At 27.5% G+C, this 18,144-nt stretch overlaps 1 protein-coding gene across 8 annotated transcripts in view; it reads right to left on the bottom strand.

The window, feature by feature from the left end:
• Positions 1-18,144, bottom strand: part of LOC105846184 (protein FAM184A) — a 69,753-nt gene that overhangs the window by 30,106 nt on the left and 21,503 nt on the right. For all 8 annotated transcript variants that reach the window (XR_010637686.1, XR_010637678.1, XR_010637680.1 and 5 more), the window contains exons 3-4: positions 13,023-15,316; positions 3,303-3,463 (exon numbers count right to left, since the gene is read on the bottom strand). The gene's annotated coding sequence lies outside the window, so the exon portion shown is untranslated. The remainder of the gene's footprint in view (positions 1-3,302; positions 3,464-13,022; positions 15,317-18,144) is intronic.

Here is an 18,144-nt window from a genome sequence, read left to right as displayed (position 1 = left end):
ATATTGATGGTGCTTTCTTAATAGGTGTATGCATATGAAACCGCTGTTTTTTCTTTGAATTAGAACGTTTGTTTTGGAGATAGTTTATTTATATTTCTTTGAATGTAATTTCCATTATTTTCTACTACTTTTTGCCAATTTTTTGGTAACTTATGAATTCCATCCCAATAGAATTTCTCAGGTTTAGAAGCTATCCAATCATCGAGCCATTTTTTGACCTCTTCATAATTCGAGAAGTGCTGATCTGCCAAGCCATGTGACATTGATCGGAATAAATAGTAATCTGATGGAGCAAGGTCTGGTGAATACGGCGGGTGGCATAAGACTTCCCATCCGATAGTTTTCAACGCTGTTTGAACAACTTTACAAACATGAGGACGAGCATTGTCATGTTGAAGAATTATTTTATCGTGTCTCTCAGCATATTCGGGTCGTTTTTCTTCTAATGCTTTTCTTAAACGGAATAATTGGAGTCTGTAAAGTGGCCCATCAATTGTTTCTTTAGGTTTTAGCAACTCATAGTATACCACACCAATCTGATCCCACCAAATAGACAGCAAAGCCTTATTTCCATGAATATTTCTCTTTGGTGTTGATTTTACAGGTGCGCCTGGGTCAACATAATGTGTTGTGCGGACTGGATTGTCAAAATAAATCCATTTTTCATCTCCAGTCACTATTCGATGCAAAAAAGACTTTCTTTCAAAACGATTCAATAACATTTCGCATGTCACTAAACGCCTTTCAATATCACGTTCTTTCAATTCATGTGGAACCCATTTTCCTTCCTTTCTTATTTTACCGAGAGCTTGTAAACGTCTTGAAATTGTTGCCTGATCAACATTCAACTCTTCTGCTAATTGTTCTTGGGATTGAGCATCGTCTTCGTCCAATAAACTTTGCAATTCTGAATCTTCAAATTTTTTTGGAGGTTTACCACGTTCCTTGTTGTCAAGATCGAAATCGCCACTTTTAAATCTTCTAAACCAATCTCTGCAAGTTGTTTCAGATAAAGCATGGTCAGAATAAGCTTCTACAAGCAAACGATGACTTTCTGCAGCAGTTTTCTTTAAAATAAAATAGTGAAGTAATACTTCCCGCAAATGCATATTTGAAGGCACAAAGTTGTTCATTTTGAAAGATGTATAAAATTATCTAGATATGAATAAAATCAAATTAAAAACTATGATATTTAAAGCAAATTGAACGTAGTTTCACACACATAATCATCCATACATTAATTTTGTCTTAAAAAGAAAATTAACTTGTCTTATTTTAAACAGCGGTTACATATGCATACACCTATTATAACTTTTGGTATTAGTATTTCTTTTTTCTTAGAAACTTCATCATCATCATCATCATCATCATCATCATCATCATCATCATCATCATCATCATCATCATCATCATCATCATCATCATCGCCATCATGGTCATGGTCATCATCATCATCATCGCCATCATGGTCATGGTCATCATCATCATCATCGCCATCATGGTCATGGTCATCATCATCATCATCGCCATCATGGTCATGGTCATCATCATCATCATCATCATCATCATCATCATCATCATCATCATCATCATCATCATCATCATCATCATCATCATCATCGTCATCATCACCACCATTATCATCACAATAACAACAACTACTTCTGGGCAGAAAGTTGCTCCAGATCAGCTATTTATAGTCAAAAATCTAACCATGAGACACAGAAATACTACTCAAAAGTGATAGTTCCAATTAATACTCCAAAGAAGAGACTTGCATTTCAAAAATGTTGTCTGCTAAGAAAAGCTGCAAAATAAAATAATCGTAGCCACAAAACCATTCGAGAAATATTAAAAAATAGGTTTGTTTATTCTATAAACAACAGCGACAAAAAAGACTAAACAGTACTCTCATAAAACAACTTATTACTTATCCGCACCTTCATATTAGGCAATTTACTCCTAACCGATAAATAATAATGTTCAAATATTAGATAATCAGAAACTTAATGATATCAAACACTAAATTTTTTAACTAAATTTTTAATATAATAAAAGTAACATAGAAATAAATAAAAATAACTCATAAATAAAAATATAAAACCAAAAATAGAAATAAAAATATAAAATTCATAAAATAGAAATAAAAATATAAAACTCATAAAATAAAAATAAAATAGAAATAAAAACATAAAAATAAAACATAAAAATATATAAATGTTCATTTAGTCACAATCAAGTACCCTCATTTTCATCATCCTGTAAAGTTATATGGCTCTAAAATTTGTGGCACTACTAAACCATATAACATGTAATAAATAAACAATAAACTATTTTCTATGCAATCGTCCCGCTTAATTCTGTATAACAATTTTTTTTTTTTTTTTCTTTTACTTTAAATCATATTCAATTTTTCTATGCTTGAAAAATGCTGGATCACAACAAAACTCCTATGACTTCTACTTCTTTGACTCTTCTTCCTTTCTTTCCTTCTTTTTACTGTTATATTTTTTGTTATTGATATTGTTATGATTTTTTTTTTTTTTTTTTTTGCATTATCCTTATGATAATCACTATAATATATATAGATAAATATATAGTAAAATATATACCTATATATAGTAAAATATATAGATAGTACTTATTATATTACTGTATTTAACATTATTATTACTATTTATTACTATTATCATTACTATTTATTTTTATTTATTTTTTATTACTTATTATTATTATCATTATTATTATGCTATATTTATACCATCATAGGTCTTTACAAATTTTCTTGTGCTGGATGTAATGCCAGTTATATGGGAGAAACTTCCAGACACTTAACAAGGGTTCATGAGCGCCTTACAAGTGACAAACAATCTAATGTTTACAAGCATTTAATTTTATCTGTTAATTATAAAAATCTAAGTAACTGTAATTGTTTTAAAATTTTGGATACTGCTCCTAACAAAAACAAAATGAAAATTAAAGAAGCACTCTATATTAACTTAAGTCTAAATTTTATGAGACCTTATATAACATAAAACAATTTTCAAAAATCAACTAGGATTTAAAAGATAAGTAATCAATAAAAGATTTTATAAAAACAACCAATTGAAAAAAGAATAAAATTGTTTGTTTGTTGCTGTTATGTTTGAAAAACTTATTTTTATTACAAGTTATTTTAATTTTGGTATTTGTTTTAACAATATATTTTGCATGATTTAAAAATATTTTTTAAATTATATACTTTCAAAATAAATAACAATATAAGAAACAAAAGAGAAAAACAAAATAATATAAAATCTTACGCTTAATTCCAGATGATCTTTTGGCAGCAAACCATTTCCTTCTACGCTTTTTTTCCAAACAACGATCTTTTACATTTTGCACTCTTTTTTTAGAATTACTAATGAAACATTTCTTATGCTGTCTGAATGCTTCTTGTAAATTCAGTTGATAAGTATCCACACTAGAATAGAGAATTTTATTGCACAAAAACATCTTTATAATACTTGTTGATTTTACTATTATAGTATAAAACAAAATATTTGTGTGCTACACTATTAAACTTTCTATTAGTTCTAAAACTACACTTAATTAAAAACTTGCAACATTTTATTTAGATAAATATACTAGTTTAATTGTTGTATAAATGGTAATGTACAAATGTAAATGTTGTATAAATTCAATATGTAATATAAAAGACAAATGTAAATGTTGTATAAATGTCTAACTTATTTCCAAAATATCTTGTTTAATGTTTTAAAGTATTGTTTACATGAAATAACTTCTTTTAACCACTCCAGGTCAGGTTCAGGATCATCATGATCATTATGCTACAGGTATCATGTAATCCAGTACTACCTGCCCTATGCCCAGCTACCTTGTAGGGTTTGCTTTTTTAAGCAATCTGTTATCTCCTAATGAGGGTACAGCTTTAAAGCTCAGTTTAATGGTTCTGAGGCCAGCTGGTGTAAGGTTTCCTGAACTGTTTGGTAGCTATCAGATAGACTAATTCTATCAACAGCTATAAAATATCAGAGTATTAACAGTGCCATGTTGAGCATGGATGGTGTCCCTGTTTATGCATTTGGTGCGGATTGTCAAAGCCACATAAGGAGCCTTAAGTTATGACTTAGGGTTAATTAACAGGACTGAGACAACTGCATAGCTATTTGCTCAGAAGGCTGTGCTCTATCTATAAATGAGTCAAGTTCTCTTTAAACTTAAATCATGCCTAAAGTAACCCAAAATATTGAACATAAAAAACCATCTCCACCACCTACAAAATTCACCAGACTTGCTTGCTCTTAGTGAGACTAATTTAAGCTCTGCTATTCCTTCTTCAGATCTCAGCATTGATGGGTAATATCCTTTAAACTCTCTTGAAAACAAATGGCTATATCAGCTCAAAATCGATAAGAAAAAGTTCTGTCTGATGCAAAACTCCATTCTTCTCAGTTTATTAAACCCCGTATCTAATATCAGAAGTTAAGCCCAAAAGTCTTTAAGAAAATCTTCTTTCACAGCGTTAATAACAAGAATAGGTTTAACACTCCATCTTTAATTCATGGGACTGATTTTATTACTTCTCCCAAAAATAATGCAGAGCTATTTTCAAAAAAACTTCCTTTCTAAATCAACTTTTAAATTTTATGGCCATTTTTTTCCTTCTACTCCAATTAAACAGGTTTACCCATTGTTAGACATTCAAATCACTCTAGCTTCTGTTGTTATAGTCATATCTTAAATAAACTTTTCTATGGCTTGTGGTCCAAAAAACATTCCTATTACAGTCTTACAAAATTGTTCTTCAGAACTATCCTCAATTCTCTCTAATTTAATATTTAATAAGTGCTTGACTGAGTCTTGTTTTCCTGCCTGCTGGAAAATGGCACCTGTTATTTCAATTTTTAAAAACTTCCAATAACATTCTGACATTTAGGATATTCAAAAAAGGATATTCAGATAACATTCTGACAAGGTGATAACACCTCCAATTATTGATCGATCAATCTTCTTTCTGTTATCAGCAAGGTCTTTGATCAATTAATTTCTCACATCCCATCTTGAGTTAAATAACTTAATGTCAGACAATCAACCGGGGTTTTGATCATTTCACTCTATGGCAGACTTGCTAACTGCTGTGACTTAAAGATTTTATCATGCATTAGATGGAAGCAGAGAGGCTCGGGCTATTTTTTTTTTTTAACTTCATTTCACCTCCTTAAGGTCATAAAGGCCACTACAGACAAAGAGGCTACTATAGTTGTGGTTACAACCCTCTCTCAACTCTATAATTCAGAAACACGAATCTTGACAAACAAGGCCCCTGTGCGTAGAAACAAGTTAAGCGCAGCACTACTAGGGACGTGGTGGGGATCGAATTCACTTTTGCTCACAGCTTTAGGTCAGTCTCTTTGTGTCAAAAAAATTTGACACAAAAGGGTTACTATAAAACATAGAAATGAGGTCAGTAATTTTATATATATATATATATATATATATATATTTATATATATTTATATATATGTATGTATACATATATATATTTAGGCAAAATGAAAAATAATGCTACAATTTAAATTTTGTTCTTTTATTCACAAAAATGAATAAAAGAACAAGTTTTCTAATTATCTTAAGTTTCACAAATTATTAAATTAAATTGCATTGAAAGTTCAATCAAACTAACAAATAAATGTAATCTTAATTTTACCAAAACTCACAAAATTGACTGTGGCAGGTTATTGATGACATATATATATATATATATATATATATATATATATATATATATATATATATATATATATATATATATATATATATAGACATACATACAAACACATGCACATATATATATATATATTATATATATATTATATATATATTATATATATATATATATATACAGGGCTTGTGATGAAGAAAATCGTCAAGCGTGTTATATCGCGCTCGTAAATTTAGAATATGTTTTCATCGGGCGTGATTATGTGCGCTCGAGATAACGTCGGCGAGCGCGATCATGAAAATTGCTAAAGGCGATACTCATAAAAAGCTTTTTCCTTTTTATATCTTTTTTTATTTGTTACATAATTCTTTCGTCAAAAAATGTTTGAATTAGTATCACACTTATGAAACTACTTCAACGAAAGAGATTTTTATACTTCCAAACTTCTTGTATATTGTCAGATTGTTTGATGTTAAAAAAAAATAATATCAAACAAAAACGCAACTTCTTATTGATTTAGTATTGAAGTATAATTTAGTGACTTAGTTTTGCTTCGTTGTTTTGATATATGTATTTTAAAATGTTACTCTGTAAACTTAATTAACGGTTAATGGTTTTTATATTTCTTGATATTTTTTATTCAAATTAATTATTTAGTTTTTTTCTAAAATTTCTTTTTTAAATTACGTTTTTTTATCTTAAAATTATAACACAAGAATAATTTGAAATAATAATAAATAAGAATAATAACTTTTCATTTAATAAATATTGACATCATTACTTAGTTTTCTTTTCGAATGTCCTTAATTGCGAACATTCTAAACAACAGAATCGTTTTAAATTTGAGTTAAAATAAATAATAGTTAATAAAAAATCTATACTATGAACAAAAACTAATTTTAAAAATTACTCTATTATTATTTATTTTTATTATAAACGATGTGTGGAATATTACAAACAATAAATCAAATAAATTTTACTTGATATTTTCACAAGATTAAAATTACTCCGCAGTTTTAATTTTCTTATAATGGTTTTCTAATTTTCTATTCTTATTTTATTTGCGCATTTTTGTATTCATATTGTGTTTCCACGTGCACATTCCATTATTGAAATTAGTGACGATTAACGACTTTAAACTGCTCATTCATTACGTTAGTGCAAAAGAGAACGACGTTATGCTTTTTATATTTTATATCAGATAACAGAATATCTTTAATAAAAGATCTTTTTTAAATATTTTATGAAAATAAAAAAATAATCTTGAACTATTGGATGAGCGTTATTTTATACGCTCGTTATAAGCTGAACGAGCGTTGTTTATCGCGCCTAGAACGTTTGAAAATACCGTTAACGGGTGCGTTTTACGAGCGGAGCGCGATCGCTTCATCACAAGCCCTGTATATATCTATCTATATATATATATATATATATATATATATATATATATATATATATATATATATATATATATATATATATTATATATACATAGTTATTAGGGCCTTTATAATAGAATGCCTCGACACTGTGTGGGAACTTTCTTGACTGAAGGCCGGTTTTAAATAAGCTGTTTAAAGTTGTAAAATATTGGTAGCTGTTTTCAAAGAAATTTAAAATAAATAATTTATGATGAATTTAAAATGGTGCGCACAAAATTGTGGCTCAAGTTATAAGTCTTCAGATCGTAAAATATCTGTATACAAATTTCCTCGTGAAGTATCTGAAAAAAATAAGTGGTTTATGAGTATCTCTCACACTGTACTTTATCAAAATACAGAATTGTTTGTAAATTGCATTGGCCAGATGATGCTGAGTTTACTTTATATCATGGTAAATTGAGACCAATTATTCCTCCATCAGTGTTTCTAAATATCTCTAAAAATTGTCTATCCTCTCCACCACCAAAAATGAGAAAAACTTTATCTTCTTCAAAGAGGTATCGAAAAAGATGAATAGGAAGAGTATTAAATAATTGATAATTTCATTATAGTTCAAAATATATTATTAAACCTCTTTCCAAAAACTGAATAACTTCATTTAATACAAAGTCAGCTTTAAATGAAGCTCTTTGATATCTAAAAGTGAAAGATGAGGATCATAAAACCCAAATATAATATAGGCATCTAAATGTAATAGAAGATCATTCTGTTGGCTTTACTATGTATTTGCCCGATATAATAACCAGGGCTTTTGAACATTTTGCAACAAGTCGTTCCACTTATAATCAATTGTGTTATGATTATCAGTTGCCAAGTATTTGAACTTTATCTTATATATCTTCAAAAATAAACTCTCAAGTGGATTTAATTTTTTTAAGTTCTGTGCTATCAGACCTTAATGAAAAAAAATAAATTGTGTTTTATTGATAGATTAAGTTTATGTAAAAGCTGCTTTATTATATCAAAATGGAAATATTTTTGGAAAAGCTGTCAATTATCCAGAGAAATTACCTGCTACCTCAGCCGGCACATCTGGTATTGTAAATAGGCAGAGTATTTATCACCTATTATATACTACTGTTGATACCAGAAAAATGCGCAGTTTTAAGTTTTAAATTCGAATTCAATACCACCATTAAAATCGCTAGATCAAAATTAAGAAGTTTTAGTGAAAAGTCGTTATTTCATTTATGCAACTTTTAAAATTGTCTAATGTTGTTATCTTGTTTTAATAAAAACTTATAGTCTATAACTATATTCTGGCAGGAATATTCAGGTATATATGAGAGGTTATATGAATAGTCTTCATATAGCTTTTGTGATATATGTAAAATGTTTTAGCAGAACAATACCTCTTTAGAAGAGATTGATCCTTCTTATAAACCATTTCACATGTAGCAATGCTTTTTTCATTAATATAATGTTATGTAATATAATACATAATTAATATTATTTTATTATCTTATGTATTATTAAGTTTATTAATGTAATATTAAGTTATATGAAAAGTTATCATTAAAGCACTATACAGTTATATGTATACTATTATTAAATGATGTTATCATTTACAACTCATCAGTTTAAATTGTAACGGTAATATATTTGTAATCACATTATATATGTGATAATAGAAAATAAATACAAAAAAAACCCAGAAGTATAGATATAATAAGTTTATCTATACATCTAGTAAATATTTTGTTGTTGTTGTAGCTACATATTAGCGCAAACTGTACCTACAGTTTCCATTGATATGTTGATATAAGTGATAATGCTTTAGCCGAACATTGTTTATTGTTCTGCTTAAGTATTATTACATATGCAAACATATACTAGAGATATTATTATCGTATATAATATATGTGATAATAGATATATCTCCAGTATTAGAGATATATCTATTATAACATATATTATGTGTGATAATATATATATATCTCTAGTACTGTTTGCTGATATGTTTTCAAGTTCATTAGATAAACTGTTATCTGAAGATCTTTTGTCACTGGAAAACAAACAAAAATCATTTAAGAGACTTATATCTCTGTAAAGTGAATATATATTCAAGTGATAATCAAAATAGAGTATCAAATATGGTTAGTTTTTCTGGTGATGTTGAATTCAGAGATACTGATTCTGAACCCAAAACCAATCTTTCAGCGAGAATTGTTCGCGTGACTTTTAAAACTAAATGTCGCGTAGACTGGAATATTTTTATGTTTGGTTCAGTCTACATAAAAAATGAAGTAAAAGATAAGTATAAGTTTATTTCTCATATTTTAATTTTACTTTTTGAATAATTTTCAGAAAATTGGCAGCCATTTAAAAAGAAAAACTTTTTTTACTTGATTAAAAAAACAAACTATTTTTTAAGACTTTATCTTGTATGTTAAAATGTAAATGTTATAAAATTTTTTATTTATTTGTCACTTAAAATTTTTGTTTTTAATTATATAGTTGATAAAATATATTTCGTTAAAATAGTATTTATTAGTAGGTATAAATAGTATATATATAAAACAGTATGAAATAACATTTTTTTCAAATATCTTCGCTTCCAACAAGACTGCAAGCAACCACTAATTAAAGTTGGAAGTTACTGGAAGAGAAAGGATGAAGATTGTAGAGCAAGATAATGATTGACAGACGACTTAAAGGATTGCCAATTGTATGAATCAGCAAAGCAAGATTAAGGAAGCGAATAAGCGTTTTTGAAGCACTTAGGAACAGTCACAAAAAAAGGATGAGGCTTAATTGAATGACGAGTAACACGAGAATGAATTTTAGTAGATAGCACAAGAGACACTAGCTCTTTAGAGCAGTGCCCATTATAGTATTTGTAGAAAAGAGAAAGAGAAGAAACATTACGACGATGTGATAATGGTTGGAGATTGGCTGCAAGAGCAGGTTCAACGATGTTTACAATGCGTTTTTGCATCTTGTCTAAAAGAGAAAGGGCATCATTAGAAGACCTGCCCTAGATAAGGCAACAGTATTCCATACAAGGCCGGATTTGAGATTTATAGAGATAGAGAATAGAATCCGAGGTAAGAAAGTGTCAAGCTCGATAAAGAGATGCAACCTTAGCAGATGCTAATTTTGCAACTGATTTGATATATGGTTTCCAAGAAAGATTGGAAGTAAGAGTTAATCTTAGAAGATGAAAAGTAGATGACTTAAATATTGGAAGATCTAAACTATTGCGATAACAATTGGCTGAAAAAAATTGAGTTTTAACTGTATTGAAGTTCACCAGTCACTGTGAGCCCCATGCTGTAGCAGAAGTGAGATCCTTTTCAAGCTCAAATGCCCCCTCCAAGCAATCAGAGAGTGTTGGTTTCTTACCACAACAAGAGTAAATGGTAGTATCATGAGCAAACAATGCCACCTTAGATGTAAGAATATCTGGAAGATCATTAATGTAAATTAAAAAAAGTATAGGGCCAAGGATAGAACCTTGAGGAACCCCTGAAGTTACAGAATAAGAAGAAGTGTGCTGTCCATCAAGGACAACTTTTATACTATGATTGGAAGGGAAGGATTCAATAATCTTAAAGATATTGCCAGATACACCATAAGAAGAAAGCTTATGGAGAAGAGCAGCATGCCAAACTTTATCAAAAGCTTTTAAAATATCGAGAGCGATGGCCTTAACCTCTCCACCTTTATCTAATGCAGGATAAAACCTATCAGTTATTACTGTTAGCAAATCAGCTGTAGAACGGAAGATCGAAATCCATATTGATGGTCAGAAAGTAAGTTATTAGATTCAAGATGAGAAATTGAGCGTTTGTTAATTAAAGATTCAAAAACCTTGCTTATGATAGGAAGAAGACTAATGGGACGGTAGTTAGACGAATCTATCTATCTATCTATCTATTTATATATATATATATATATATATATATATATATATATATATATATATATATATATATATATATATATATATATATACATATATATATATATACATATATATATATATATATATATATATATATATATATATATATATATATATATATATATATACCTTAAATTTGAAAATAAGTTTGCAATTCCTTGATTTATAGATATTTATGTTGTTGCTACAAATAAAAACAAAAAACTTTTTACAATATTCTTTTCAGGTTGATGGAATGAGCTTTTTACTAACAGTAGAGATGCTTGTAGTTTTTAAGGGGTAATAAAGTTAACACAAACATTGAAACAAAGTCTAAATTTCTTTTCAGAATCAGTAAGTTACATTTCAAAACAACACACAACATTTCCCTAATTGATGTTATTGCTTTACTCTTGCTCCTGATTTGGAGCCATACAGTTTGCTGCCTGTTAAAATTTATCTTGCTGCATATTTACATTTAAACCCTTTTTAGATATCCAAACTCTCTTTGCAGTACTAATTATGGTATGCTTTGAAGCCCATTTGTCCCACATTGCTCCTAAAACTGTCGTGAAGTTTTCTCGGTTTATTACTTGGAATGTTGTAAAAAGTTTTCTTTTATATCTCTATCTCTTTTATCTACTTTAAATATCTCTTTTTTTGTCATATTCACTATACATATTCTGATTAAGACTTTGATCTAATAGTTGAGTCACCCCAGTTGTATCAGGAATCTGCTAGCATTACAACAGGTTGCTGAATGTTCTCTTCTGAGAAATATACACAAAACTTTTTGTTTGAGTCCAATAAAGAATAATTATCCTGGCTTATTTTATCAGTAGATGATATAAGTAATTTTTTTATATTTTTGAATGCTGTTTTTGGGGCCATATGACTAGTGATACCTTTACCAGCAAAATAACTTGTGAAACAACAATTTCACCTAAAATGTTAAGATATATATAATTAAAAATTAGTATGTAATAATAATATTACTTATGATTGCAGCATAGCCTCTCTTGTTGTGCTCTTTGCACCAAGACACAGCTTGTTGAATCTGAAGTTCTTTTTTATTTTTTCCCTCTGGACATTTGCTTCTACTTTTAAATTTGGTTCTCCAACAACTAAAGGTACTTTTCCTACTTTTATTATAAACTTTGGTTTCACTATTGCAAAATTACTTATAATACTTTTATCTATAAAATATATATTGTATAAAACAATTGTGTGCATAAATACACATTAATAATACCTCTGCTAAATAAAAGTATAATATCTGAATGCTTTATATGTTAGATAAATCATATTAGAATTCACCATAAGTTGTAGTTTGTAAGGGTTTATTTTCTAGTTTTTAAGGGTTTTTTCAGGTTGTTCATGCCTTTTTGTTTACAACAAGTTTACAATAATGTGTGTACAAATACTATGGCCCAAAAACAAAATGTTTACAAAATTTAAAGTGAATCTGATGAATGACTCTAAAATTATTAGCCAAAAACCTCCTTGTGGTTTTTAAGGAGTAATAGCCAAAAAAAACAACTTTTCTTTGAATCACAAAACTTTACTAAAAACCATAGATTGAAAAATATGGCCAGGGAAGACAATCATATTAAGCAGTTTTTAAGTACAGAAAGTTTCAGCACTTTAGAAGTTTCCAATATTCAGTTATAGGGTACCATTTTTTTGTAGTTTATAAGGCGTACCTACCTACCTGTATGTATGTATGTATGTATGTATGTATGTATGTATGTATGTATGTATGTATGTATGTATGTATGTATGTATGTATGTATGTATGTATGTATGTATGTATGTATATATGTGTGTGTGTGTGTTTATAATAACACAATAAACTTGGCCATTGCTAAAACAAAATAATGAGATAAAAATACAACCATAATCTTTCAGAAATAAACATAATACAAAACAACATAGACAAAATATCTAATAATTAAAATATGACCAATACCTTTGTGATTCAGCACTTTTGTTATCATCTAAAACATTAAAAGCAGGCAACTTGCATAATGGTATAATATCAGAAATATCAGAGCGTATAGATTGAAACCATGCTGTATAAACAGATTTTTTATTGATATGAAAAGACCCATAAATTTCATTTTTAGAAGATGTTTGAATGTCTTTTTGTAGATTTAAATTAACTTTATTCTGTATTTTATATTTATCATTGTTACCAATATCTCTCATTTTCAAAGATTTAAATTTTACTTGTTCCTCTGTATTTTTACAAAGTTGTTGTTCAGTTAACTTGCTGGTTTGAGTCCATATTTGAAGAGTAAGAGGTGATTGTGAGGATGCAGAATCACTCAATGTACTCTCTTCTATTGATGGAATATTAGTACTTTTGTTTTGCTTTGAACAATAAAGACATATTTTTGGACGAATATTTTTTGAAGCAGCTTTGTTAAACTGTTTATAATGTCTTATATTATTATTTGTGACATATTCAGGAGATAAAAAACTTTTTGAAAAACTGCTTACAGATTCTGGAGTCATACCTTCAGTTAATGATTGCATGGAGTTTTTCTGCTGAGCTAAAATTTTTTGAAGAGTTTCTAATTTACTTATTATTTGTGATGAACTGATACTTGACTTTAATGATTTTCTGGCTGTAAAATCACCCCACAATTGATTAAGACTGCTTCCTTTATAACCAGGTGTAGTTGAAGGAGATACATATCTGGTATGATTTGGAATCCATATTCCATCAGCACATGTAAGAAATTCTGGCTTTCTATTTTTAAAGATAACAGTATCTGCTATTTTATTTTGGGGATTAACACTTGAAGATGTTGATTTGTACTCTGATAAATCTTTTGAATCAGAAACATTGTGTTTAACATCATTAATTCTTTTTCCTGAAATTATATTTTCCCCTTTAAAATCTTTTAAAGAAGCCTTTACATGATCAGAATCTTTATCATGGTTAATAGATTGACGATTGACAATGTTAGAACTAAATTTTGAAAAACTGTTTAATCTGTATGCTATTTGCTCAATAATTGGATCTGGCTTGTAATTTAATGATTTTTTTTGTTTTTCATAACCTAACGGGGTTTTAAATGGTGTATCTGTATTCAGTTGTTGTTTTTCATTATTCCACGATGATTTCATAGCACTAATGTTAGAAGAACCCATCGAAAGGGAACTATTGGATTTTTCGTCTGAAGATGAAAATGTGTGCATTTCAGATGTGTTAGTGGATTTTGAATATATTTCAGTAAAAAGTTGTGAATTAAAATTTGATGTAGACATTTCTTTTTTTTCCAAATTCATCTTGCTCCACTGCCTTCGAGTCAATCCAGAATCATTTAAAACGATTTCTTCCTTTTTGTCGAGACTCTTATCAAAAAGATCTGAAGTCACACTAAGAGTTTGTAAACTTGTATCTCCATGATTTAGAATATCTAAACCTGTATAAAATAAAGGCTTTTTTATTTGCTGTTCTCTAAATAAAGAATCGGGTTTTGCTAAGTTATTTTGTATTGATATAGAAGAGGGTGCATTACCTACTTGAGCTTGATCAACATCTTGCTCTGTTAAATTATTTTTTGTATTATTCATTTTATTTGAAAAAATTAGAGTAGAAGTAGAGAAAATATTTTTAGTGCCTGAAGAAGTCAGATTAAATGAAGAACCACTACTTTTTTTACTTTCTTGATTGAATGATGAAGATGCATTGTAATTAGAAAGTGTTGTGTCATTTAGAACAGTTGCAGAAGATACAGGAGATTTCTTTTTTTCGATTGCTTTATATTGTTGAAAAGATTCTATTTCTGTATCTGATTTGGTTTGGTTCTTGTATAAAGTGTTATTGCTATTGTTCATATTTATATTATGGTCATTATTGGTAACAATATTTTTAAGATAACTAATGGATGAGTTTGAAATATTTGGAGATGATATTTTTTTTGAGATAGGACTTTCAGAGGTCTGATTTTTGTTGATTTCTACAAGTTCATATTTAACATTAGAAAGCTGACTTGTATTGTTTAAACATTTATTATCTGAGCTATCTTCAATTTTGTTAGGATTTAATACTTCTTGCATGCTGTTTACATTTTGACTATGCCAATTATAATCAATATCACGCAACTCTTTCTTATTTTCTGAAGGTAGCGTTGTCCAATCATTATCATCACTTGAAGATTGAAATTTTAAAATCTCTAAATTTAGATCTGAACTAACATCTGAATATATTGAAGAACTGTAAGGTAATTGTGTGATATCACTGATACTTGTCTATAAAAAATATATAACAACACTGTTAATTAATGACTTAACATAAATGCAAAACCATCTATTGTATTTAGTAAACGATCAGCATAAAAGCAAAATAATTCCAATATGCCTATGCAATTGTGAAAACATGTAACAATCAAATATGCTAATTCAGAGTAGGCACAATTTCAATATTAAAAAACAAACAAAAATTAAAGAGTCTAGAGGGGTTTTGTAAATTTTGTAAGTAGAATACAAAAGTTGTTTTTTAAAAAAAAACAAATATGAAAGAGAAATATGAAAAACTTTTTGACGAGTTTTTAAGCTTTATATATAAAAAAAGTCAAAATTCAAATAAAATTAATATTTAATACTAACAACTACTCATCATAAAAAATCTTAGTTTCTATGCTTACAACTTATTTCTATATTGTTATGGCAAAACCTTTATTATATATATATATATATATATATATATATATATATATATATATATATATATATATATATATATATATATATATATATATATATATATATATATATATACATATATATATATATATATATATATATATATATATATATATATATATATATATATATATATATATATATATATATATGAATATATATATATATATATACACACATATATATATATACATATATATATAGAACCCTTAGATGTTGTCCGAAAGTTTTTTCTGTATTTTGTTGACAAAAAGTAAAAATTAAAATTCAAGACCGGAAATTTTTTTTTTAATGATAGACTGCCTGCCCCAACCAAACCTCAGTCGATGTAGCAGCACTCCCGTGCGGGTCAGACTATTTGTCAGTCGATGTAGCAGCACTCCCTTGCGGGTCAGGCTATTTGTCAGTCGATGTAGCAGCACTCCCTTGAGAGTCAGGCTATTTGTCAGTCGATGTAGCAGCACTCCCTTGCAAGTCAGGCTATAAAATAGTCGATGTAGCAACACTCCGCGCATGATTTACAGTGAAATAAATAAAAATAAAAACATTTTATTAAAAAAAATAAAAATAAAAACATTTTATTAAAAAAAATAAAAACAAAAACATTGTTTATATTGTTAAAAACATTCAGAGTGTTTTAAAAACATTCAGAATGTTTTTAAAAACATTCTGGTCAATTAAATTTGCGTTTTTGTGGTTTTTTTAAATAACAATTAATTTGTAATTAAATTAATGGTTTTGACTTTCGTCCAACACGAAAATGTTGGACGAAAGTCAAAAGTAATTAAAAGTGACGTATGTGTTAGCATAAGAATCACTTTTTTCCTTCCGCTCTTCCCAAAGCCAACAAACTATAGATCTATATATATATATATATATATATATATATATATATATATATATATATATATATATATATATATATATATATATATATATATATATATATATATATATATATATATATATATGAGTGTATATATATATATATGTGTGTATATATATATATATGTGTGTGTATATATATATATATATATATATATATATATATATATATATATATATATATATATATATATATATATATATATATATATATGTATATATATGTGTGTGTATATACATATATATATATATATAAATATATATATATATATATATATATATATATATATATATATATATATATATATATATATATATGTATATATATATATATATATATATATATACATATATATATACATACATATATATATATATATATATATATATATATATATATATATATATATATATACACACACATATATATATATACACACATATATATATATATATACACACACATATATATATGTATATATATATGTGTGTGTATATATATATATATATATATATATATATATATATATATATATATATATATATATATATATATATAGTTCTATAGTTTGTTGGCTTTAGGAAGAGCGGAAGGAAAAAAGTGATTCTTACGCCAACACATACGTCACTTTTAATTACTTTTGACTTTCGTCCAACATTTCCGTGTTGGACGAAAGTAAAAACATTAATTTAATTACAAATTAATCATTTTTTAAAAAAACCACAAAAACGCAAATTTAATTGACCAGAATGTTTTTAAAAACATTCTGAATGTTTTAATAACATTTTGAATGTTTTTAACAATATAAACAATGTTTTTTTTTTTATTTTTTTTAATAAAATGTTTTTTTTTTATTTTTTTTAATAAAATGTTTTTATTTTTATTTTTTTTACTGTAAATCATGCGCGGAGTGTTGCTACATCGACTATCTTATAGCCTGACTCGCAAGGGAGTGCTGCTACATTGACTGACAAATAGCCTGACTCGCAAGGGAGTGCTGCTACATCGACTGACAAATAGCCTGACTCGCAAGGGAGTGCTGCTACATCGACTGACAAATAGTCTGACCCGCAAGGGAGTGCTGCTACATCGACTGAGGGTTTGGTTGGGACAGGCAGTCTATCATTATTAAAAAAAAAAAATTCCGGTCTTGCATTTTAATTTTTACTTTTTGTCAACAAAATATCGAAAAAACTTTCGGACAACATCTAAGGGTTCTATATATATATATATATATATATATAGATCTATAGTTTGTTGGCTTTGGGAAGAGCGGAAGGAAAAAAGTGATTCTTACGCCAACATATACGTCACTTTTAATTACTTTTAACTTTCGTCCAACATTTCCGTGTTGGACGAAAGTAAAAACCATTAATTTAATTACAAATTAATCGTTTTTTAAAAAAACCACAAAAACGCAAATTTAATTGACCAGAATGTTTTAAAAACATTGTGAATGTTTTTAACAATATAAACAATGTTTTTATTT

Source organism: Hydra vulgaris, chromosome 03 (genome assembly GCF_038396675.1).
Source record: "Hydra vulgaris chromosome 03, alternate assembly HydraT2T_AEP".
Taxonomy (NCBI): domain Eukaryota; kingdom Metazoa; phylum Cnidaria; class Hydrozoa; order Anthoathecata; family Hydridae; genus Hydra; species Hydra vulgaris.
Note: the sequence above shows the minus strand (reverse complement) of the source record. Positions and strands in the feature narration are given on the sequence as shown.